Here is a 20,621-nt window from a genome sequence, read left to right on the forward strand (position 1 = left end):
GTGAAGTGGGGGAGAGAAAAACGAGAGGCAAATCGCAAATAATGTAATGCGGGAGATAAGGGTTTGTGATGGGTACTTGGTATGTTGACTTTTGCGTAGACTCCCCGACAACGGTGCCAGAAATGGCTCGTTGTCGGGAGTCCAAATCTTGACTTGACCTTGCGTAAGCCTCCCCGGCAACGGCGCTAGAAATCCTTCTTGCTACCTCTTGAGCACTACGTTGGTTTTCCCTTGAAGAAGAAAGGGTGATGCAGCAAAGTAGCGTAAGTATTTCCCTCAGTTTTTGAGAACCAAGGTATCAATCCAGTAGGAGGCCACACACGAGTCCCTCGCACCTACACAAACAAATAAATCCTCGCAACCAACGCGATAAGGGGTTGTCAATCCCTACACGGTCACTTACGAGAGTGAGATCTGATAGATATGATAAGATAATATTTTTGATATTTTTATGATAAAGATGCAAAGTAAAGAAAACAAAAATAAAAACGGCGCCAGAAATAGCTTGTTGTCGGGAGATTAATATGATGGAAAATAGACCCGGGGGCCATAGGTTTCAGGTTTCACTAGTGGCTTCTCTCAAGAGCATAAGTATTTACGGTGGGTGAACAAATTACTGTTGAGCAATTGACAGAATTGAGCATAGTTATGAGAATATCTAGGTATGATCATGTATATAGGCATCACGTCCGAGACAAGTAGACCGACTCCTGCCTGCATCTACTACTATTACTCCACACATTGATAGCTATCCAGCATGCATCCAGAGTATTAAGTTCATAAGAACAGAGTAACGCTTTAAGCAAGATGACATGATGTAGAGGTATAAACTCATGCAATATGATATAAACCCCATCTTGTTATCCTCGATGGCAACAATACTATACGTGCCTTGCTGCCCCTGCTGTCACTGGGAAAGGACACCGCAAGATTGAACCCAAAGCTAAGCACTTCTCCCATTGCAAGAAAGATCAATCTAGTAGGCCAAACCAAACTGATAATTCGAAGAGACTTGCAAAGATAACCAATCATACATAAAAGAATTCAGAAGATTCAAATATTGTTCATAGATAGACTTGATCATAAACCCACAATTCATCGGTCTCAACAAACACACCACAAAAGAAGATTACATCGAATAGATCTCCACAAGAGAGGGGGAGAACATTGTATTGAGATCCAAAAAGAGAGAAGAAGCCATCCAACTAATAACTATGGACCCGAAGGTCTGAGGTAAACTACTCACACATCATCGGAGAGGCTATGGTGTTGATGTAGAAGCCCTCCGTGATCGATGCCCCCTTCGGCGGAGCTCCGGAACAGGCCCCAAGATGGGATCTCACGGGTACAGAAGGTTGCGGCGGTGGAATTAGATTTTTGGCTCCGTATCTGGTAGTTTGGGGGTACGTAGGTATATATAGGAGGAAGGAGTACGTCGGTGGAGCAACGTGGGGCCCACGAGGGTGGAGGGCGCGCCTGGGGGGGTAGGCGTGCCCCCCTACCTCGTGGCCTCCTGGATGATGTCTTGACGTAGGGTCCAAGTCCTCTGGATTACGTTCGTTCCGAAAATCACGTTCCCGAAGGTTTCATTCCGTTTGGACTCCGTTTGATATTCTTTTTCTGCGAAACTCTGAAATAGGCAAAAAACAACAATTCTGGGCTGGGCCTCCGGTTAATAGGTTAGTCCCAAAAATAATATAAAAGTGTATAATAAAGCCTAATAATGTCCAAAACAGAATATAATATAGCATGGAACAATCAAAAATTATAGATACGTTGGAGACGTATCACACACCCCCTCCATTCGTGCGCAGTACATGCTTCTCCGGCCGCCGCGCTGCCTAGATCCAACAAGGCTGCGTCACACCGGTCCTGGATCCGCCCGCTTCCAATGAGGCTGCATCACCCGCAGGCGCACCTCTGCCTCGCTGTGGGCAATGGATGCTCCTCCGCAGGTCAACCTCCTGGTAGCGGGTAGTTCGATGCTCCCTGTCACGCTACGATCGGCGCTCCCTCGGGCTACACAAGAATTTCTTTCCGTCTGCGTCTGCACCTCTGAAAAGGTACTAATTCAAACACTGAAGCTGGTTCTTCAAACGATTAAACTGAAATTATTACTTCAACTACTGTTATTAAGTTCACACACTCGAAGCAGGAATCATTGTTTCTTATTGGAGAAGGCCTGATGTTTAGTTGGTGTCCGTGTGGTACCTACACCGGCATTTTCCATCAAGACCTCCAGAAAAAGAGAGATCGTCTCAAGGTGAAAACACGAAATCCTTTTACTGCTCTCTTTATTGTCTCACTCATTCATATTATTATATGTACACAAATCCATGTCATCTTGAATTTGTTACACCGGTGCGGGAGCAAAAACAGATGCACAAGTTCATCTTTGTGACACTCAGTTCGAATTCTGATTTTAGTTCAGTGCAATTTTATTTTTTTGTTCAGTTCATTTTCTTATTTTAGTATGGTGCCTTATTGAGTTTCTACTCTTCTGAATTTTGGTTACCACACCCCAGTCTAGTGGTTCAGATATTCATTTTCGAGAAGTACTGAAAATAAAAATTAAAAGCTCGTCCATCAAAAAGGTTCACATAGCATCATACTGTTTCACATGGTATTGTCCAGTAAGTACATTTTCTATAGTTGGTTTCTGTACTAAACACATTATTAGTTTGGTTTGTATTATTTTGTCAGTTCATGAAAAAACACAAAATAGTTGGGTGCGTGCGCAAAAATATCATCAGTACACGTTTCAAAATTATGTAAGTTTAGATATATCACCTAAAAATAGTTCAAAGAATTGCTGCAGTATTTTATCAGTACATGTCCATTAGCAAAAATTCATGTTACAAATGTTTTCGCACTTCCATTTTACAAAAAACAGATGGCATTTGCCGCTCCAATTGTGGAGAAAATGCAGTGAAATAAATAAAGTGTCCGCTCAAAAGTTCATATATACTTGCAGAAAACATGATGCTCTTTAGGTGTTTGTTGTTAATGCAGAAAACAGTTTTCAATACCGAAGAATAACCCTAGCGAGAAGTTCATGTTTAGAAAGTTGGTAGGTTAATACAGAGAAACTTAACAAATATTATCCATTTTAGTATTGATCTAGTATCATATATGCGCCAGTTCTAAATACTTTGTTCATTGTGATCAGAGATAATACAAAAAGCATATCCTTCAGTTCTGCAGATATTTTACAACTTCTCCGAACATGCATCCACCAATGTGCTCGGCGTCGTCCACAACTTCATCGTGTGAGAGCTTCTGCTCCAGATCCTCTTCCTCCATGGTCCCCGCACGCCGTGACGACCAGCTCTGCAACCGAAACTGAAGCATAGTGTTCTTGGAACCAAACTGAAGCAATGCAACGAGAAGTACAAAAACTTGGCCTGATGTACCTTGTCCTATACCCACTTCTTTGCCTCGATGTAGGAATCTGATAGAAAAAACAAGGTGTGTCCCTCTACATATTCAAGAGGAAAATTTGATTGCTGAAAATGCTTGTGTTTATAGAATTTAATTTTGCTATATGTTTATTATTTTAATTTAGTCCAGTATCTAATTTTAGTTCAGTTTAATTATCATTTTGGTTTAAGTTCAAGACAATTCTTATTTTATTTTATCGTCTTGTGCTTCCAACCATTCCGTGGTCTAGAGCAGCTATCGTGGTGTTAATTTGTGTCTTCTGACTTGTGCAGTTTGATTTCTTGGCACACTGTCTTGTCCATGTGTGTGGCATTAATCATACGACGCGCTGCAGGGGCGGTCGCCGGCGGAGGGCGGAGTGTCGGCAACAACCACCTCTGCCCCATCCTGCTCCTCCTCATCGCGTGACCGTCTCCTTGGCCGCCCTGCACCTCGACGTCAATTACTGCCCTCCCATGAGAGATCGGACGGACAAGGCGCTCCTGCCATCTTCTTCCCCGTTGATCCAGCTCCTGTTCCCCGCCGACAGTAGGAGACATGAGGTCACCCCCGGCGCTGCTGGTGGCGTGAAGGCCGTCAAATGGTAAATTCCTGACCCTTGTAACCTCAGTTACTACTACAAAGCAGAAAGGATCTCTGTAAGTTAGTTAATAGCACCATGTCGTGCCTCTTGTGCTACAAGACTGCTAGTTCTTCAACTAAAAAATATATATGTTTCGCTTGCCATGCTTTCTGGATGTGGTATTACATGATATCATTCCCAAAAAAGTATAAATTTCTTCTATTGTCAGTTCAATTTTCTCTAGTATGTATGTTCTGGAGATGATGCATGTTTGTTTGCTTTTTATCATGATATATAGAAAGATGCTGGTAGCTCTAGTACATATACTACAACAGTTCATTGACAAAAAATATATCAGTTCAATACATACTTGGAAAAAAAGCTCAATACTAAGTGTTCTCTGCCTATCCTTACATTAGCTAGTCTTCACCATGTCTAGATAGTGCCTAGAAGAAGTTAACTCATGCATTTCCATAAAACTATGTACTGATAAATCAGAACTCGTGCATTTCCATAAAATTATGTAAGTTTCGTGTGTGTGCTCCTACAAATCTGAAATACTTTTCCAATCATACTAGTACTAATGCAATCACCTAAAAAAGTTGAAGAAATTTTTTGTAAGTTTGGTGCATGTGCTGCTACAAATCTAAACTTCTTGTCCAGTCATCTAGTACTGATGAAGATCGAGTTGACTGAAATAATGTAGTCGATTCCTGAGACCCTTACTAGTCCTGTATATAGAAGTTGTGCCTGATAGCCATACATGACTTTTCTCTTTGTTGCCTGCTTGTTTTTGTAAAATTCTTTGAACTTATTTAGGTGATATACTTGGACCTTTGCCTCATCAGTACAACAACACGCTCCCCAGCCGGTCACGAGAAGAGCTGCGTGCAGGCCACCTTGTGCTCCATCCTCGATCCGCCTCAGTCATCTCCCTCTCATCCTCTCTCTGCTCCGGGTGTGTGTGCAGGGAGTGGGAGCAGATAGAGCAGGGGAGTGGGAGGCCCTTCCATGGTGAATTCATAGGCATCTTCCATGGAGATTCTGAGATTTGCTTGAGGATTTATGTTGTTGGTCTGTCCACTGTAGTTCGATATTATTCTGTAACTTCAGATATATCACCTCCTCCGTCCATGCAGATAAAGCAGTTTTGAAGCAATTCCCAGTGTCTTTAGAAGCATTCATGGTTAAAAAGCAACGACTACCTCCTCCGTTCGAGTTGAGCACTGGTCATCGTCCAAAGTTGAGCACTAGGTGTCGTCCAAGTTCAGAGAGGGTTGTATGCAAGTACAAAAGTTTGTTTTAGTGAGAAAATGCGGCGTTTCAAAATGTGTATTTAAACAATGGGTGCATATGCACCTAGGAGCCATTGCCAATTTCCGCGTTTTGACAATATTCTGTATGGTTCATTTGTCCAACCTTAGAACATGGTGATATTCAGTCTATTTTTCTATGATGAAGGCACACGTGAAGTCATGTGCAATGGTTATACCCCTAGTGTTTCAAAAATTCGTATTTTGTTTCTTCAAATGTGTTGTGCGCCTGTTTGATGAGGTAAAACAAAGTAAAATAGTGAAAATGTCATTAAAGACACTTGGAAGTACAAATTTTAAAAATAAATAAATTCTGATTCTCGCCAGGTAGGAAGTTTGGAGAAGAAAACATAAGTTTTTAAAAGAAGGGAATGGCAAAAATGTAAGTCCGTTCAACTATATAAACCATAAAGGTACGATGGTATTACACCGTCAGTAAGGATAAGGATGAGAAAGAAAATTAAAAGCTAAAACTAAAAGAACATCAAGTAATTAATTTTTGAGAAGTACAAACTCTTTAGTACCATAAGTACCATAAAATTAAAATTAAAAATTGCATCAGTTCTTACTCAAGGGACAATAAATTTGCAAAAGAAATTGTACCAGTAAAAGTTCGGAGGAAAAAAAGCAACTTAATAAATGGAAAAAACGACAAGTAAACAACTACAAAAGTTGTATGTTCAAACATGACGTCTCAGATAAGTTTGGGAAAAAGCTCAAACAAAAGAAAAACCCACGGAAATTCAAATGGTAAAAGTTCAAGTCGCAAAACGCGAGAAGTTCAAAACATCATTGCAAAAAAAGTGAGTTCAAAAAAAAGAAACACACAAAACATTTTCTTTTAAAAAATATTATTCAACTCAATGATATAAACCATGCAAGTTCGAGGACTATGATATCGTAAACCATTGAAAAGTTACGAGGAAAAGGCGTCCCAAAAAAAAGAGTAAAATTTAGTCTGTGAAAACACGCTCAGCACAAACACATACGGACATCAGTTCAAGAACTTTTTTCGGAACCATTCAAAATTACTTCGTGAAAAATATCTTTTCAATATAAACACACACAGAGATCAGTACGAGTACTCCGCTTTTCCTGACGGGAAAACAACACGAAGGGTCTCACCGTATTTCAAATTAGTCTTCACCAGTTACGAATTTGAGAAAACGTTCAACATGACTAAGTTTCACATTTTCGATAGCTTTGCGTAGACGTTGAACTAAAATCTTTGGCCTCTTTGAAAAGTTTCGCATTTGACAATTCTTTGTGAAATTTTGTTGCACACCTACCGCGAAAGTTTCCCAAAATATGAGCTGCCATTTTATAGCTCGTATGGTGCTCAGTCTCATGTCAAATACAGTAGTAAGTAACTACCGTTAGCCCCTGATCAAATACTACTATAGTCACTCCACCAGCAACAACATAGTGCAGGATAATTAATTAGCGACGGAATCTCCTCAGCTCCTATTTGATGTTCCATTTTTGGTTCATGAATTTCGGAATAGTCCTTCCTGTAAATTGCACTTTAAGCACAGAAGATTCAGCTTCAGCTGCTCTTCAGATTCTGCCCTATGTTGCCAACTCTATGGTTCTTGCTAGCAACACTAGCCTGGAACCTCGTCTTGGCATCTTACATGAGATAAATGAACAAATTCAGGCATGCTGTGAGATCGCCAAGATTCTGGTGCAGGCTCTAGTGCATGCCAAACTGGATGACCTTTCCCGTATTGTGCAGAAAAGACAGAGCATATAGACTGATCTTCGAGAGACGACGAGGATGGGCACATGGGCAACATGGCTACAGTTGCCGGCGACTGAGGTGAACCTGGACGGACGGTGGTGGTGGTGGCCGGTCGTTGTCGATGTCCGCTGGCCGGCAGGTCACCTCCTCGTCGTCGGCCGCCCGCCATAAGAATATGGCTACTGGATGTTTTTAGTGCCATCTACCCAATCATCCATGAATTCAACAGATTGCCTGTCTATTCGGCCTGTAGGTAATGTCAGAGAGAGAAATTGCAGTGCAATTACAGTAAGGAAGTAGAGAATGATGAATCCAGCTGCAGCCTAGCAAAGTTACAGAATCATCTAGGCGTCAAAGAACCGCAGAAGTATAGAACTGCGAGGCATGGTGAGAGGAGGTCAAAGCCTGGTGTTGCTCGCTGCTGCAGTTCACCACCACAGACGCCGCTGGCCCCCCATGGATTCTTGTCAAGCTCCGCCACTGACCGCCCCCTCCCACTCCGGCGGGACCAGCCACCGCCCTCTGCCCTTCCCTTCCCAAGATGTAAGGCAAACGAAATCAGTGGAGTGGTCACTCAAAATCCTTTCGACCACATCACAGCTCGGGGCCTTGCCACTAGTACAAAGGGGAAGGAGGAGGAGGGGAGCGGAACACGGCGACTCCACGCCCCACCCCACGACCCGCCTCGCACCTTCTCCCTCCCGGCCGCCACGCGCGTCCCACCTCCCGGCTGCCGCGCGCCTCCCAGCCCCGGCCGCCGCGCGCCTCCCACCTCCCAGCCGCCGCGCGCCTCACCTCCCGTCCGCCGCCGCACCTCGACCTCCCGACCACCGCGCGCGTCCATCCCCGACTGTCGGCACGCCTCCACTCTCTACATGCCGCCATGGACCTCCATCCCCGGTGCGCCGGCGACCTCTCTCCACCACGCGCCGGCCCCCTCTTCCCCACTGCGCCACCGCCCCCCCTTTACCTCACCGGGTCGCACCGCGTCCCCCCTCCTCCGCCTCACCGCGCCGCCCGCGCCCCGGCGCCCATCGCCGCGGCTGGGGTAGGGCCTGGGTTGACAGGAGGGAGGCGGGCGGGTGGAGGGATCGGCCACAAGCATCTCGGTCGACGGCTGGAGTGGCCGGCTGAAAAAATGATCAGTTCAACGAAATGGCAGAATCAGTACAACCGTTCGGATTCATCAGTTCAATAATAGTATGATATATAAGGAAATCCGTCCTACCACCGGTGATAGTTACCCATACATCTTATATACTATCATATGGTATTATATATACTATTTTATCATTATAAATATGTTCATACATTATATATAACATATTTTAAAGTGAGTTATATGAAAAAATTGCAAGTTGACGCTTGATTTTATTATATTTGTAAAATACGTATATATTTGTAGAAAAAAGAGTGTACTCAAAAAAGATGCATAGTACCTAAAAGATAGTATATATACTACCTCAACATTTTTATATACTACATACTACGCGTACATACTCTTCGATTTGATATATACTACATACAATATACAAAACTGAAGTGCTGGTAACTACCACCGGTGGTAGATAAAATTTATCATATATATATATATATATATATATATATATATATATATATATATATATATTGCAAATTCCAACATATATGGATATTAGGCACCTTCCATATATGCTTATGGACGTAATTGGTAAGTGCCAATAAATGTATGATTTAGGTGCATTAATATCACGCGCTGGGATAAATGGAATTGATTCTCTTCATTTATTTCCTTGTACAAAGAATTGAACTCGTTTGAAGGTATATACATACAACCGTACTACTTTTTGTGGATACGATATATATGCACTTACTAATTTCTTGGGTATGTGTCTTTTTTGCGGGTACTTGAGAATTTGGAACGATGGTCGTTACTCAAATAATTCCGGATGTGCCACAGTCGAGTATATTTATTTTGGGTATATATATTACGTCTATATCATACTTTAATTATCATCCTGGGGTATATCATATTTATTTTAGGTATATTATATTTATATGTGTATACCATCTTGGGGTATATCATATTCATGGTGTATTATATTTATATTGGGTATATCATATAATTTGGGTATATAAATTTCGAAAATGATACCTAGGACAAATTTGGATTACATATATTCCAAATATGATATTGCGGGTATATCATTTTCTTTGGTACATCGTATTTATTATCATCTTGGGGGTATTATATTTAATTTGAGTATATAAATTACGAGTATGATGCCTATGACAAATTCTTACGACGTACATGTCAAATTTATTTTGAGGTATCCGCATACTCATAATATTTCTGGGTATATACATTGTGTCTCGTTAGTAGGTATTTGATACCTCGGGCATGTGTCAATGATTTGGAGTACGTACACCATTTAGGTATATACATAGCAGATCTACATACATTCTCATGATATGTCGAGGTATCTACATACTCATGATATTTCAAGGTATATTCATTACGTCATGTTAATAGGTATTTGAATATGCCGAGGTATATCCATAATTTTTTCTGGTATATTACCTCCGGTATGTGTATATTCTTATTACATATAATACCGTGGGTATATGTATAATTTTCATTAAGTATAATACTTCTGGTATGTCCATATTTTCATTAGATATAATAGCATGCGTATGTGTATATTAGCATGCGTATGTTCATATTTTCATTAGACATAATATTTGGAAATGAATTATTGTTAGGAAATCAACCTAATTATTTGTTGGAAAGCAATCATTGACCGTGAAGGATAGTACTGCATGCAAATGAAAATGGAAAGCTATTATTTCATGAATTATACGCCATGCACTAATAAAAATCACCTGCCATAATGGGCCTAGGTGCCCCAAACAATTTACCTATATATATATATAGAGAGAGAGAGAGAGAGAAAATCCATCCTACCACCCGGTGTTAGTTACCCCACATATCTCATATACTACCATGTGGTACTATATATACTATTTTATTATTTTAAATATGTTCATATACTATATCTAAGATATTTCAAAGCAAGTTACATGAAAATATTGTATATGAGCCCATAGTTTTTGTTATATTTGTAAAATACGTACATATTTGTACGTAAAAAAGAGCATACTCAAAACATGATACATACTACCTAAAAATTAGTATATATACTACCTAATCATTGTTATATATATACTACATACTACACGTACATACTCTCGGTTTCAATAGATACTACATACAACATACAAAACGCACTTCAAGCCGGTTGGAGGGATTCATGTGTATGCATGTGCGCTCAAACTTAGGTCTGAAATCTCACCATGATCTTCGTACGACTATACGGTAACACAAACCAAGAGAAGACGAATCCACCCTAGTAACCTCTCTCGTTGTCGATCAAAGTGATGGACGTCCACACGGGCCCATGAATATATAGGTCGTCGAAGATAACCAAGCGAGGGGGAGTGTCCAAACACAACGACTGCATGCATGTGCCCCAAACATATGTATGGATGTGTGTGATGCATGCATATGTTTGAATACCCAAAGCACAACATTTTGATGTGGTGCATGTGTCGAAAATCGCACAGTCCCCACACAGAGCGAGGTTCAAGACGCGTTGCATGCTCGACCCCCCCCCCCCCACTTCGATCTGGTGGGAGGGATTCATGCGTACACATGCACTTAAAGTATATTATGTGATCTCACGGCATGACCTGTACTGTATAAGACAAACCAATATTTAATCCCTCCTAATCATAAGTCAAATTAACCTCTATCGCCGTCGGTCAAAGTGATTGACCAAGCGGGCACATAGATGGATGAAGCATCTCGCAATAACCCCATGAGTGGGTGCTAGAGGACAACCGCCATCGCTTGCATGTGGGCCAAACATATGTATGGAGATGTGTGGTTGTGATGTTTGAATACCTAATATGCACAACTTTGATGTGGCACCTGCCTCGGAAACCTTAAGGTCCCCACACGGAGCGAGGTTCATGACGCGTAGTATATGCTCATCCCCTTTCCCTCTTCGACGCGTAATATATACTCCTACCACAACCCTAAAATAATCCTCCTTGTTCGTTAAATTTACCTCTCTTGTTCGGTTAAATTAGATGGACGACGACCTCACGGGCCCATGGAGGGATGCGTCGCAGGCGAGTGAGGGACAACCACTATCTGCACGTGGCCCAAAGAGGTGTTGGTGATGTTTGAATACCCAATATGCACTACTTCGATGTGGCACCTGCGTCGGAAACCGAAAAGTCCCCACACGAAACAAGATCATTCATGACGTGTGTGTAGTATGTGTTGGTGAAGGAAATATGCCCTACAGGCAATAATAAAGTATTATTTATTTCCTTGTATCATGATAAATGTTTATTATTCATGCTAGAATTGTATTAACCAGAAACATAATACATGTGTGAATATATAGACAAACAGAGTGTCACTAGTATGCCTCTACTTGACTAGCTCGTTAATCAAAGATGGTTATGTTTCCTAGCCATAGACATAAGTTGTCATTTGATTAACGAGATCACCTCATTAGGAGAATGACGTGATTGACTTGACCCATTCCGTTAGCTTAGCACTCGATCGTTTAGTATGTTGCTATTGCTTTCTTCATGACTTATACATGTTCCTATGACTATGAGATTATGCAACTCCCGTTTACCGGAGGAACACTTTGTGTGCTACCAAACGTCACAACGTAAATGGGTGATTATAAAGGTGCTCTACAGGTGTCTCCAAAGGTACTTGTTGGGTTGGCGTATTTCGAGATTAGGATTTGTCACTCCAATTGTCGGAGAGGTATCTCTGGGCCCACTCGGTAATGCACATCACTATAAGCCTTGCAAGCATTGTGACTAATGAGTTAGTTGCGGGATGATGTGTTACGGAACGAGTAAAGAGACTTGCCGGTAACGAGATTGAACTAGGTATCGAGATACCGACGATCAAATCTCGGGCAAGCAACATACCGGTGACAAAGGGAACAACGTATGTTGTTATGCGGTCTGACCGATAAAGATCTTCGTAGAATATGTGGGAGCCAATATGGGCATCCAGGTCCCGCTATTGGTTATTGACCGGAGACGTGTCTCGGTCATGTCTACATAGTTCTCGAACCCGTAGGGTCCGCACGCTTAACGTTACGATGACAGTTTTATTGAGTTTTGATGTACCGAAGGAATTCGGAGTCCCGGATGAGATTGGGGATATGACGAGGAGTCTCGAAATGGCCAAGACGTAAAGATCGATATATTGGACGACTATATTCGGACTTCGGAAAGGTTCCGAGTGATTCTGGTATTTTTCGGAGTACCGGAGAGTTACGGGAATTCGTATTGGGCCTTAATGGGCCATACGGGAAAGGAGAGAAAGGCCTCAAAAGGTGGCCGCACCCCTCCCCATGGTCTGGTCCGAATTGGACTAGGGAAGGGGGCGCACCCTTCCTTCTTTCTTCTTCCCCCTTCCCTTCTCCTACTCCCACAAGGAAAGGAGGAGTCCTACTCCCGGTGGGAGTAGGACTCCCCCCTATGGCGCGCCTCTCCCCTTGGCCGGCTGCCTCCCCCTTGCTCCTTTATATACGGGGGCAGGGGGCACCCCAGAGACACAACAATTGATCCTTGAGATCTCTTAGCCGTGTGCGGTGCCCCCTCCACCATATTACACCTCGATAATACCGTTGCGGAGCTTAGGCGAAGCCCTGCGTCGGTGGAACATCATCATCGTCACCACGCCGTCGTGCTGACGAAACTCTCCCTCAACACTCGGCTGGATCGGAGTTCGAGGGACGTTATCGAGCTGAACGTGTGTAGAACTCGGAGGTGCCGTACGTTCGGTACTTGATCGGTCGGATCGTGAAGACGTACGACTACATCAACCGCGTTGTGATAACGCTTCCGCTGTCGGTCTACGAGGGTACGTGGACAACACTCTCCCCTCTCGTTGCTATGCATCACCATGATCTTGCGTGTGCGTAGGAATTTTTTTGAAATTACTACGTTCCCCAACAGTGGCATCCGAGCCTGGTTTTATGCGTTGATGCTATGCACGAGTAGAACACAAGTGAGTTGTGGGCGATATAAGTCATACTGCTTACCAGCATGTCATACTTTGGTTCAGCGGTATTGTGAGATGAAGCGGCCTGAACCGACATTACGCGTACGCTTACGCGAGACTGGTTTCACCGTTGCGAGCACTCGTTGCTTAAAGGTGACTGGCGGGTGTCTGTCTCTCTCACTTTAGTTGAACCGAGTGTGGCTACGCCCGGTCCTTGCGAAGGTTAAAACAACACCAACTTGACGAACTATCGTTGTGGTTTTGATGCGTAGGTAAGAACGGTTCTTGCTAAGCCCGTAGCAGCCACGTAAAACTTGCAACAACAAAGTAGAGGACGTCTAACTTGTTTTTGCAGGGCATGTTGTGATGTGATATGGTCAAGACATGATGTGATATAATTTGTTGTATGAGATGATCATGTTTTGTAACCGAGTTATCGGCAACTGGCAGGAGCCATATGGTTGTCGTTTTATTGTATGCAATGCAATCGCCATGTAATGCTTTACTTTATCACTAAGCGGTAGTGATAGTCGTAGAAGCATAAGATTGACGAGACGACAACGATGCTACGATGGAGATCAAGGTGTCGCGCCGGTGACGATGGTGATCATGACGGTGCTTCGGAGATGGAGATCTCAAACACGGTGCTTCGGAGATGGAGATCACAAGCACAAGATGATGATGGCCATATCATATCACTTATATTGATTGCATGTGATGTTAACCCTTTATGCATCTTATCTTGTTTTGTTTGACGGTAGCATTATAAGATGATCCTTCACTAAATTATCAAAGTATAAGTGTTGTCCCTGAGTATGCACCGTTGCGAAAGTTCTTCGTGCTGAGACACCACGTGATGATCGGGTGTGATAGGCTCTACGTTCAAATACAACGGGTGCAAAACAGTTGCACACGCGGAATACTCAGGTTAAACTTGACGAGCCTAGCATATAACAGATATGGCCTCGGAACACGGATACCGAAAGGTCGAGCGTGAATCATATAGTAGATATGATCAACATAGTGATGTTCACCATTGAAACTACTCCATCTCACGTGATGATCGGACATGGTTTAGTTGATATGGATCACGTGATCACTTAGAGGATTAGAGGGATGTCTATCTAAGTGGGAGTTCTTAAGTAATATGATTAATTGAACTTAAATTTATCATGAACTTAGTCCTGATAGTATTTTGCAAATTATGTTATAGATCAATAGCTCGCGTTGTTGCTTCCCTGTGTTTATTTTTGATATGTTCCTAGAGAAAAATTATGTTGAAAGATGTTAGTAGCAAAGATGCGGATTGGATCCGTGATCTGAGGATTATCCTCATTGCTGCACAGAAAAATTATGTCCTTGATGCACCGCTAGGTGACAGACCTATTGCAGGAGCAGATGCAGATGTTATGAACGTTTGGCTAGCTCAATATGATGACTACTTGATAGTTTAGTGCACCATGCTTAACGGCTTAGAATCGGGACTTCAAAGAAGTTTTGAACGTCATGGACCATATGAGATGATCTAGGAGTTGAAGTTAATATTTCAAGCAAATACCCGAGTTGAGAGATATGAAGTCTCCAACAAGTTCTATAGCTAAAAGATGGAGGAGAATCGCTCAACTAGTGAGCATGTGCTCAGATTATCTGGGTACTACAATCGCTTGAATCAAGTGGGAGTTTATCTTCCAGATAAAATAGTGATTGACAGAATTCTCTAGTCACCATCACCAAGTTAGTAGAACTTCGTGATGAACTATAGTATGCAAGGGATGACGAAAGTAATTCCCGAGCTCTTCGTGATGCTGAAATCGACGAAGGTAGAAATCAAGAAAAACATCAAGTGTTGATGGTTGACGAGACCACTTCAAGTGTTGATGGTTGACGAGACCACTAGTTTCAAGAAAAGGGCAAAGGGAAGAAGGGGAACTTCAAAAAGAACGGCAAGCAAGTTGCTACTCAAGTGAAGAAGCCCAAGTCTGTACCTAAGCCTGAGACTAAGTGCTTCTACTGCAAAGGGACTGGTCACTGGAAGCGGAACTGCCCCAAGTATTTGGTGGATAAGAAGGATGGCAAAGTGAACAAAGGTATATTGGATATACATGTTATTGATGTGTACTTTACTAGTGTTTATAGCAACCCCTCAGTATTTGATACTGGTTCAGTTGCTAAAGAGTAGTAACTCGAAAACGGGAGTTGCAGAATAAACAGAGACTAGTAAAAGGCGAGGTGACGATGTGTGTTGGAAGTAGTTCCAAGATTGATATGATCATCATCACACACTCCCTATACTTTCGGGATTAGTGTTGAAACTAAATGTTATTTGGTGTTTGCGTTGAGCATGAATATGATTTGATCATGTTTATTGCAATACGGTTATTCATTTAAGTTAGAGAACAATTGTTGTTCTGTTTACATGAATAAAAACCTTTTATGGTCATACACACCAACAAAAATGGTTTGTTGGATCTCGATCGTAGTGATACACATATTCATAATATTGAAGCCAAAAGATGCAAAGTTAATAATGATAGTGAAACTTATTTGTGGCACTGCCGTTTAGGTCATATTGGTGTAAAGCGCATGAAGAAACTCCATACTGATGGGATTTTGGAATCAATTGATTATGAATCACTTGATGCTTGCGAACCGTGCCTCATGGGCAAGATGACTAAAATGCCGTTCTCCGGAACTATGGAGAGAGCAACAGATTTGTTGGAAATCATACATACAGATGTGTGTGGTCTGATGAATATTGAGGCTCGTGGCGGATATCGTTATTTTCTCACCTTCACAGATGATTTGAGCAGATATGGGTATATCTACTTAATGAAACATAAGTCTGAAACATTTGAAAAGTTCAAAGAATTTCAGAGTGAAGTTGAAAATTATCGTAACAAGAAAATAAAGTTTCCACGATCAGATTGTGGAGGAGAATATTTGAGTTACGAGTTTGGTCTACATTTGAAACAATGCGGAATAGTTTCGCAACTCACGCCACCCGGAACACCACAACGTAATGGTGTGTCCAAACGTCGTAATCGTGCTTTATTAGATATGGTGCGATATATGATGTATCTTACCGATCTACCACTATCGTTTTGGGGTTATGCATTAGAGACAGCTGCATTCACGTTAAATAGGGCACCATCAAAATCCGTTGAGACGACGCCTTATGAACTGAGGTTTAGCAAGAAACCAAAGTTGTCGTTTCTTAAAATTTTGGGGTTGCGATGCTTATGTGAAAAAGTTTCATCCTGATAAGCTCAAACCCAAATCGGAGAAATGTGTCTTCATAGGATACCCAAAGGAGACAGTTGGGTACACCTTCTATCACTGATCCGAAGGCAAGACATTCGTTGCTAAAAATGGATCCTTTCTAGAGAAGGAGTTTCTCTCGAAAGAAGTGAGTGGGAGGAAAGTAGAACTTGATGAGGTAACTATACCTGCTCCCTTATTGGAAAGTAGTTCATCACAGAAATCTGTTCCTGTGACTCCTGCACCAATTAGTGAGGAAGTTAATGATGATGATCATGGAACTTCAGATCAAGTTAATACTGAACCTCGTAGGTCAACCAGAGTAAGATCCGCACCAGAGTGGTACGGTAATCCTGTTCTGGAGGTCATGTTATTTGATCATGACGAACCTACGAACTATGAGGAAGCGATGATGAGCCCAGGTTCCGGGAAATGGCTTGAAGCCATGAAATCTGAGATAAGATCCATGTATGAATAACAAAGTATGGACTTTGGTTGACTTGCTCGATGATCGGCGAGCCATTGAGATTAATGGATCTTCAAGAGGAATACAGACGCTGATAGTAGTGTTACTATCTACAAAGCTAGAATTGTCGCAAAAGGTTTTCGACAAGTTCAAGGTGTTGACTACGATGAGAGAGTTTCTCACTCGTATCTATGCTTAAAGTCTGTCTGAATCATGTTAGCAATTGCCGCATTTTATGAAATCTGGCAAATGGATAAACAAAACTACATTCCTTAATGGATTTATTAAAGAAGAGTTGTATATGATGCAACCAGGAGATTTTGTCAATCCTAAAAGTGCTAACAAAATATGCAAGCTCCAGCGATCCATCTATGGACTGGTGCAAGCATCTCGGAGTTGGAATATACACTTTGATAAGTTGATCAAAGGATATAGAGTTATACAGACTTGCGGTGAAGCCTGTATTTACAAGAAAGTGAGTGGGAGCACTACAGCATTTCTGATAAGTATATGTGAATGACATATTGTTGATCGGAAATAATGTAGAATTATTCTGCAAAGCATAAAGGAGTGTTTTAAAGGTTTTTTTTAAAGAAAGACCTCGGTGAAGCTGCTTACATATTGAGCATCAAGATCTATAGAGATAGATCAAGACGCTTGGTAAATTTTTTCAATGAGTACATACCTTAACAAGATTTTGAAGTAGTTCAAAATGGAACAGTCAAAGAAAGAGTTCTTGCCTGTGTTACAAGGTATGAAATTGAGTAAGACTCAAAGCCCGACCACGGCAGACGATAGAAAGAGAATGAAAGTCATTCCCTATGCCTCGGCCATAGGTTCTATAAAGTATGCCATGCTGTGTACCAGATCTATTGTATACCCTACACTGATGTTGGCAAGGGAGTACAATAGTGATCTAGGAGTAGATCACTGGACAACGGTCAAAATTATCCTTAGTGGAATAAGGATATGTTTCTCGATTATGGAAGTGACAAAAGGTTCGTCGTAAAGGGTTACGTCGATGCAAGTTTTGACACTAAAACTAGATGACTCTAAGTCTCGGTCTAGATACATATTGAAAGTGGGAGCAATTAGCTAGAGTAGCTCCGTGCAGAGTATTGTAGACATAGAAATTTGCAAAATACTTACGGATCTGAATGTGACAGACCCGTTGACTAAAACTATCTCACAATCAAAACATGATCACACCTTAGTACTCTTTGGGTGTTAATCACATAGCGATGTGAACTAGATTATTGACTCTAGTAAAACCCTTTGAGTGTTGGTCACATAGAGATATGAACTATGGGTGTTAATCACATGGTGATGTGAATTATTGATGTTAAATCACATGGCGATGTGAACTAGATTATTGACTCTAGTGCAAGTGGGAGACTGAAGGAAATATGCCCTAGAGGCAATAATAAAGTATTATTCATTTCCTTGTATCATGATAAATGTTTATTATTCATGCTAGAATTGTATTAACCGGAAACATAATACATGTGTGAATATATAGACAAACAGAGTGTCACTAGTATGCCTCTACTTGACTAGCTCGTTAATCAAAGATGGTTATGTTTCCTAGCCATAGACATAAGTTGTCATTTGATTAACGAGATCACCTCATTAGGAGAATGACGTGATTGACTTGACCCATTCCGTTAGCTTAGCACTCGATCGTTTAGTATGTTGCTATTGCTTTCTTCATGACTTATACATGTTCCTATGACTATGAGATTATGCAACTCCTGTTTACCGGAGGAACACTTTGTGTGCTACCAAACGTCACAACGTAAATGGGTGATTATAAAGGTGCTCTACAGGTGTCTCCAAAGGTACTTGTTGGGTTGGCGTATTTCGAGATTAGGATTTGTCACTCCAATTGTCGGAGAGGTATCTCTGGGCCCACTCGGTAATGCACATCACTATAAGCCTTGCAAGCATTGTGACTAATGAGTTAGTTGCGGGATGATGTGTTACAGAACGAGTAAAGAGACTTGCCGGTAACGAGATTGAACTAGGTATCAAGATACCGACGATCAAATCTCGGGCAAGCAACATACCGGTGACAAAGGGAACAACGTATGTTGTTATGCGGTCTGACCGATAAAGATCTTCGTAGAATATGTGGGAGCCAATATGGGCATCCAGGTCCCGCTATTGGTTATTGACCGGAGACGTATCTCGGTCATGTCTACATAGTTCTCGAACCCGTAGGGTCCGCACGCTTAACGTTACGATGACACTTTTATTGAGTTTTGATGTACCGAAGGAGTTCGGAGTCCCGGATAAGATCGGGGATATGACGAGGTGTTTCGAAATGGCTGAGACGTAAAGATCGATATATTGGACGACTATATTCGGACTTCGGAAAGGTTCCGAGTGATTCTGGTATTTTTCGGAGTACCGGAGAGTTACGGGAATTCGTATTGGGCCTTAATGGGCCATACGGGAAAGGAGAGAAAGGCCTCAAAAGGTGGCCGCACCCCTCCCCATGGTCTGGTCCGAATTGGACTAGGGAAGGGGGCGCACCCTTCCTTCTTTCTCCTTCCCCCTTCCCTTCTCCTACTCCCACAAGGAAAGGAGGAGTCCTACTCCCGGTGGGAGTAGGACTCCCCCCTATGGCGCGCCTCTCCCCTTGGCCGGCAGCCTCCCCCTTGCTCCTTTATATACGGGGGCAGGGGGCATCCCAGAGACACAACAATTGATCCTTGAGATCTCTTAGCCGTGTGCGGTGCCCCCTCCACCATATTACACCTCGATAATACCGTTGCGGAGCTTAGGCGAAGCCCTGCGTCGGTGGAACATCATCATCGTCACCACGCCGTCGTGCTGACGAAACTCTCCCTCAACACTCGGCTGGATCGGAGTTCGAGGGACGTTATCGAGCTGAACGTGTGTAGAACTCGGAGGTGCCGTACGTTCGGTACTTGATCGGTCGGATCGTGAAGACGTACGACTACATCAACCGCGTTGTGATAACGCTTCCGCTGTCGGTCTACGAGGGTACGTGGACAACACTCTCCCCTCTCGTTGCTATGCATCACCATGATCTTGCGTGTGCGTAGGAATTTTTTTGAAATTACTACGTTCCCCAACAGTGGCATCCGAGCCTGGTTTTATGCGTTGATGCTATGCACGAGTAGAACACAAGTGAGTTGTGGGCGATATAAGTCATACTGCTTACCAGCATGTCATACTTTGGTTCAGCGGTATTGTGAGATGAAGCGGCCTGAACCGACATTACGCGTACGCTTACGTGAGACTGGTTTCACCGTTGCGAGCACTCGTTGCTTAAAGGTGACTGGTGGGTGTCTGTCTCTCTCACTTTAGTTGAACCGAGTGTGGCTACGCCCGGTCCTTGCGAAGGTTAAAACAGCACCAACTTGACAAACTATCGTTGTGGTTTTGATGCGTAGGTAAGAACGGTTCTTGCTAAGCCCGTAGCAGCCACGTAAAACTTGCAACAACAAAGTAGAGGACGTCTAACTTGTTTTTGCAGGGCATGTTGTGATGTGATATGGTCAAGACATAATGTGATATAATTTGTTGTATGAGATGATCATGTTTTGTAACCGAGTTATCGGCAACTGGCAGGAGCCATATGGTTGTCGTTTTATTGTATGCAATGCAATCGCCATGTAATGCTTTACTTTATCACTAAGCGGTAGCGATAGTCGTAGAAGCATAAGATTGACGAGACGACAACGATGCTACGATGGAGATCAAGGTGTCGCGCCGGTGACGATGCT

The 20,621-nt window shown here is 42.4% G+C and overlaps 1 long non-coding RNA gene across 3 annotated transcripts; it reads left to right on the forward strand.

The window, feature by feature from the left end:
- Window positions 1–936: 936 nt before the first annotated feature.
- LOC109770569 (uncharacterized) lies at window positions 937–5,494 on the forward strand. 3 transcript variants are annotated; one of them, XR_005767850.3, is made up of 5 exons: window positions 937–2,063; window positions 2,156–2,263; window positions 3,205–3,468; window positions 3,714–4,024; window positions 4,823–5,494. It is a non-coding gene; the product is annotated as an uncharacterized lncRNA (long non-coding RNA). The 3 variants fall into 3 exon arrangements; XR_006669950.2 differs by having other exon boundaries at window positions 944–2,063; window positions 3,197–3,468; window positions 3,776–4,024; XR_005767848.3 differs by having other exon boundaries at window positions 950–2,063; window positions 3,197–3,468.
- The last annotated feature ends 15,127 nt before the right edge of the window (window positions 5,495–20,621 follow it).

Source organism: Aegilops tauschii, chromosome 2 (assembly GCF_002575655.3).
Source record: "Aegilops tauschii subsp. strangulata cultivar AL8/78 chromosome 2, Aet v6.0, whole genome shotgun sequence".
NCBI lineage: Eukaryota > Viridiplantae > Streptophyta > Magnoliopsida > Poales > Poaceae > Aegilops > Aegilops tauschii.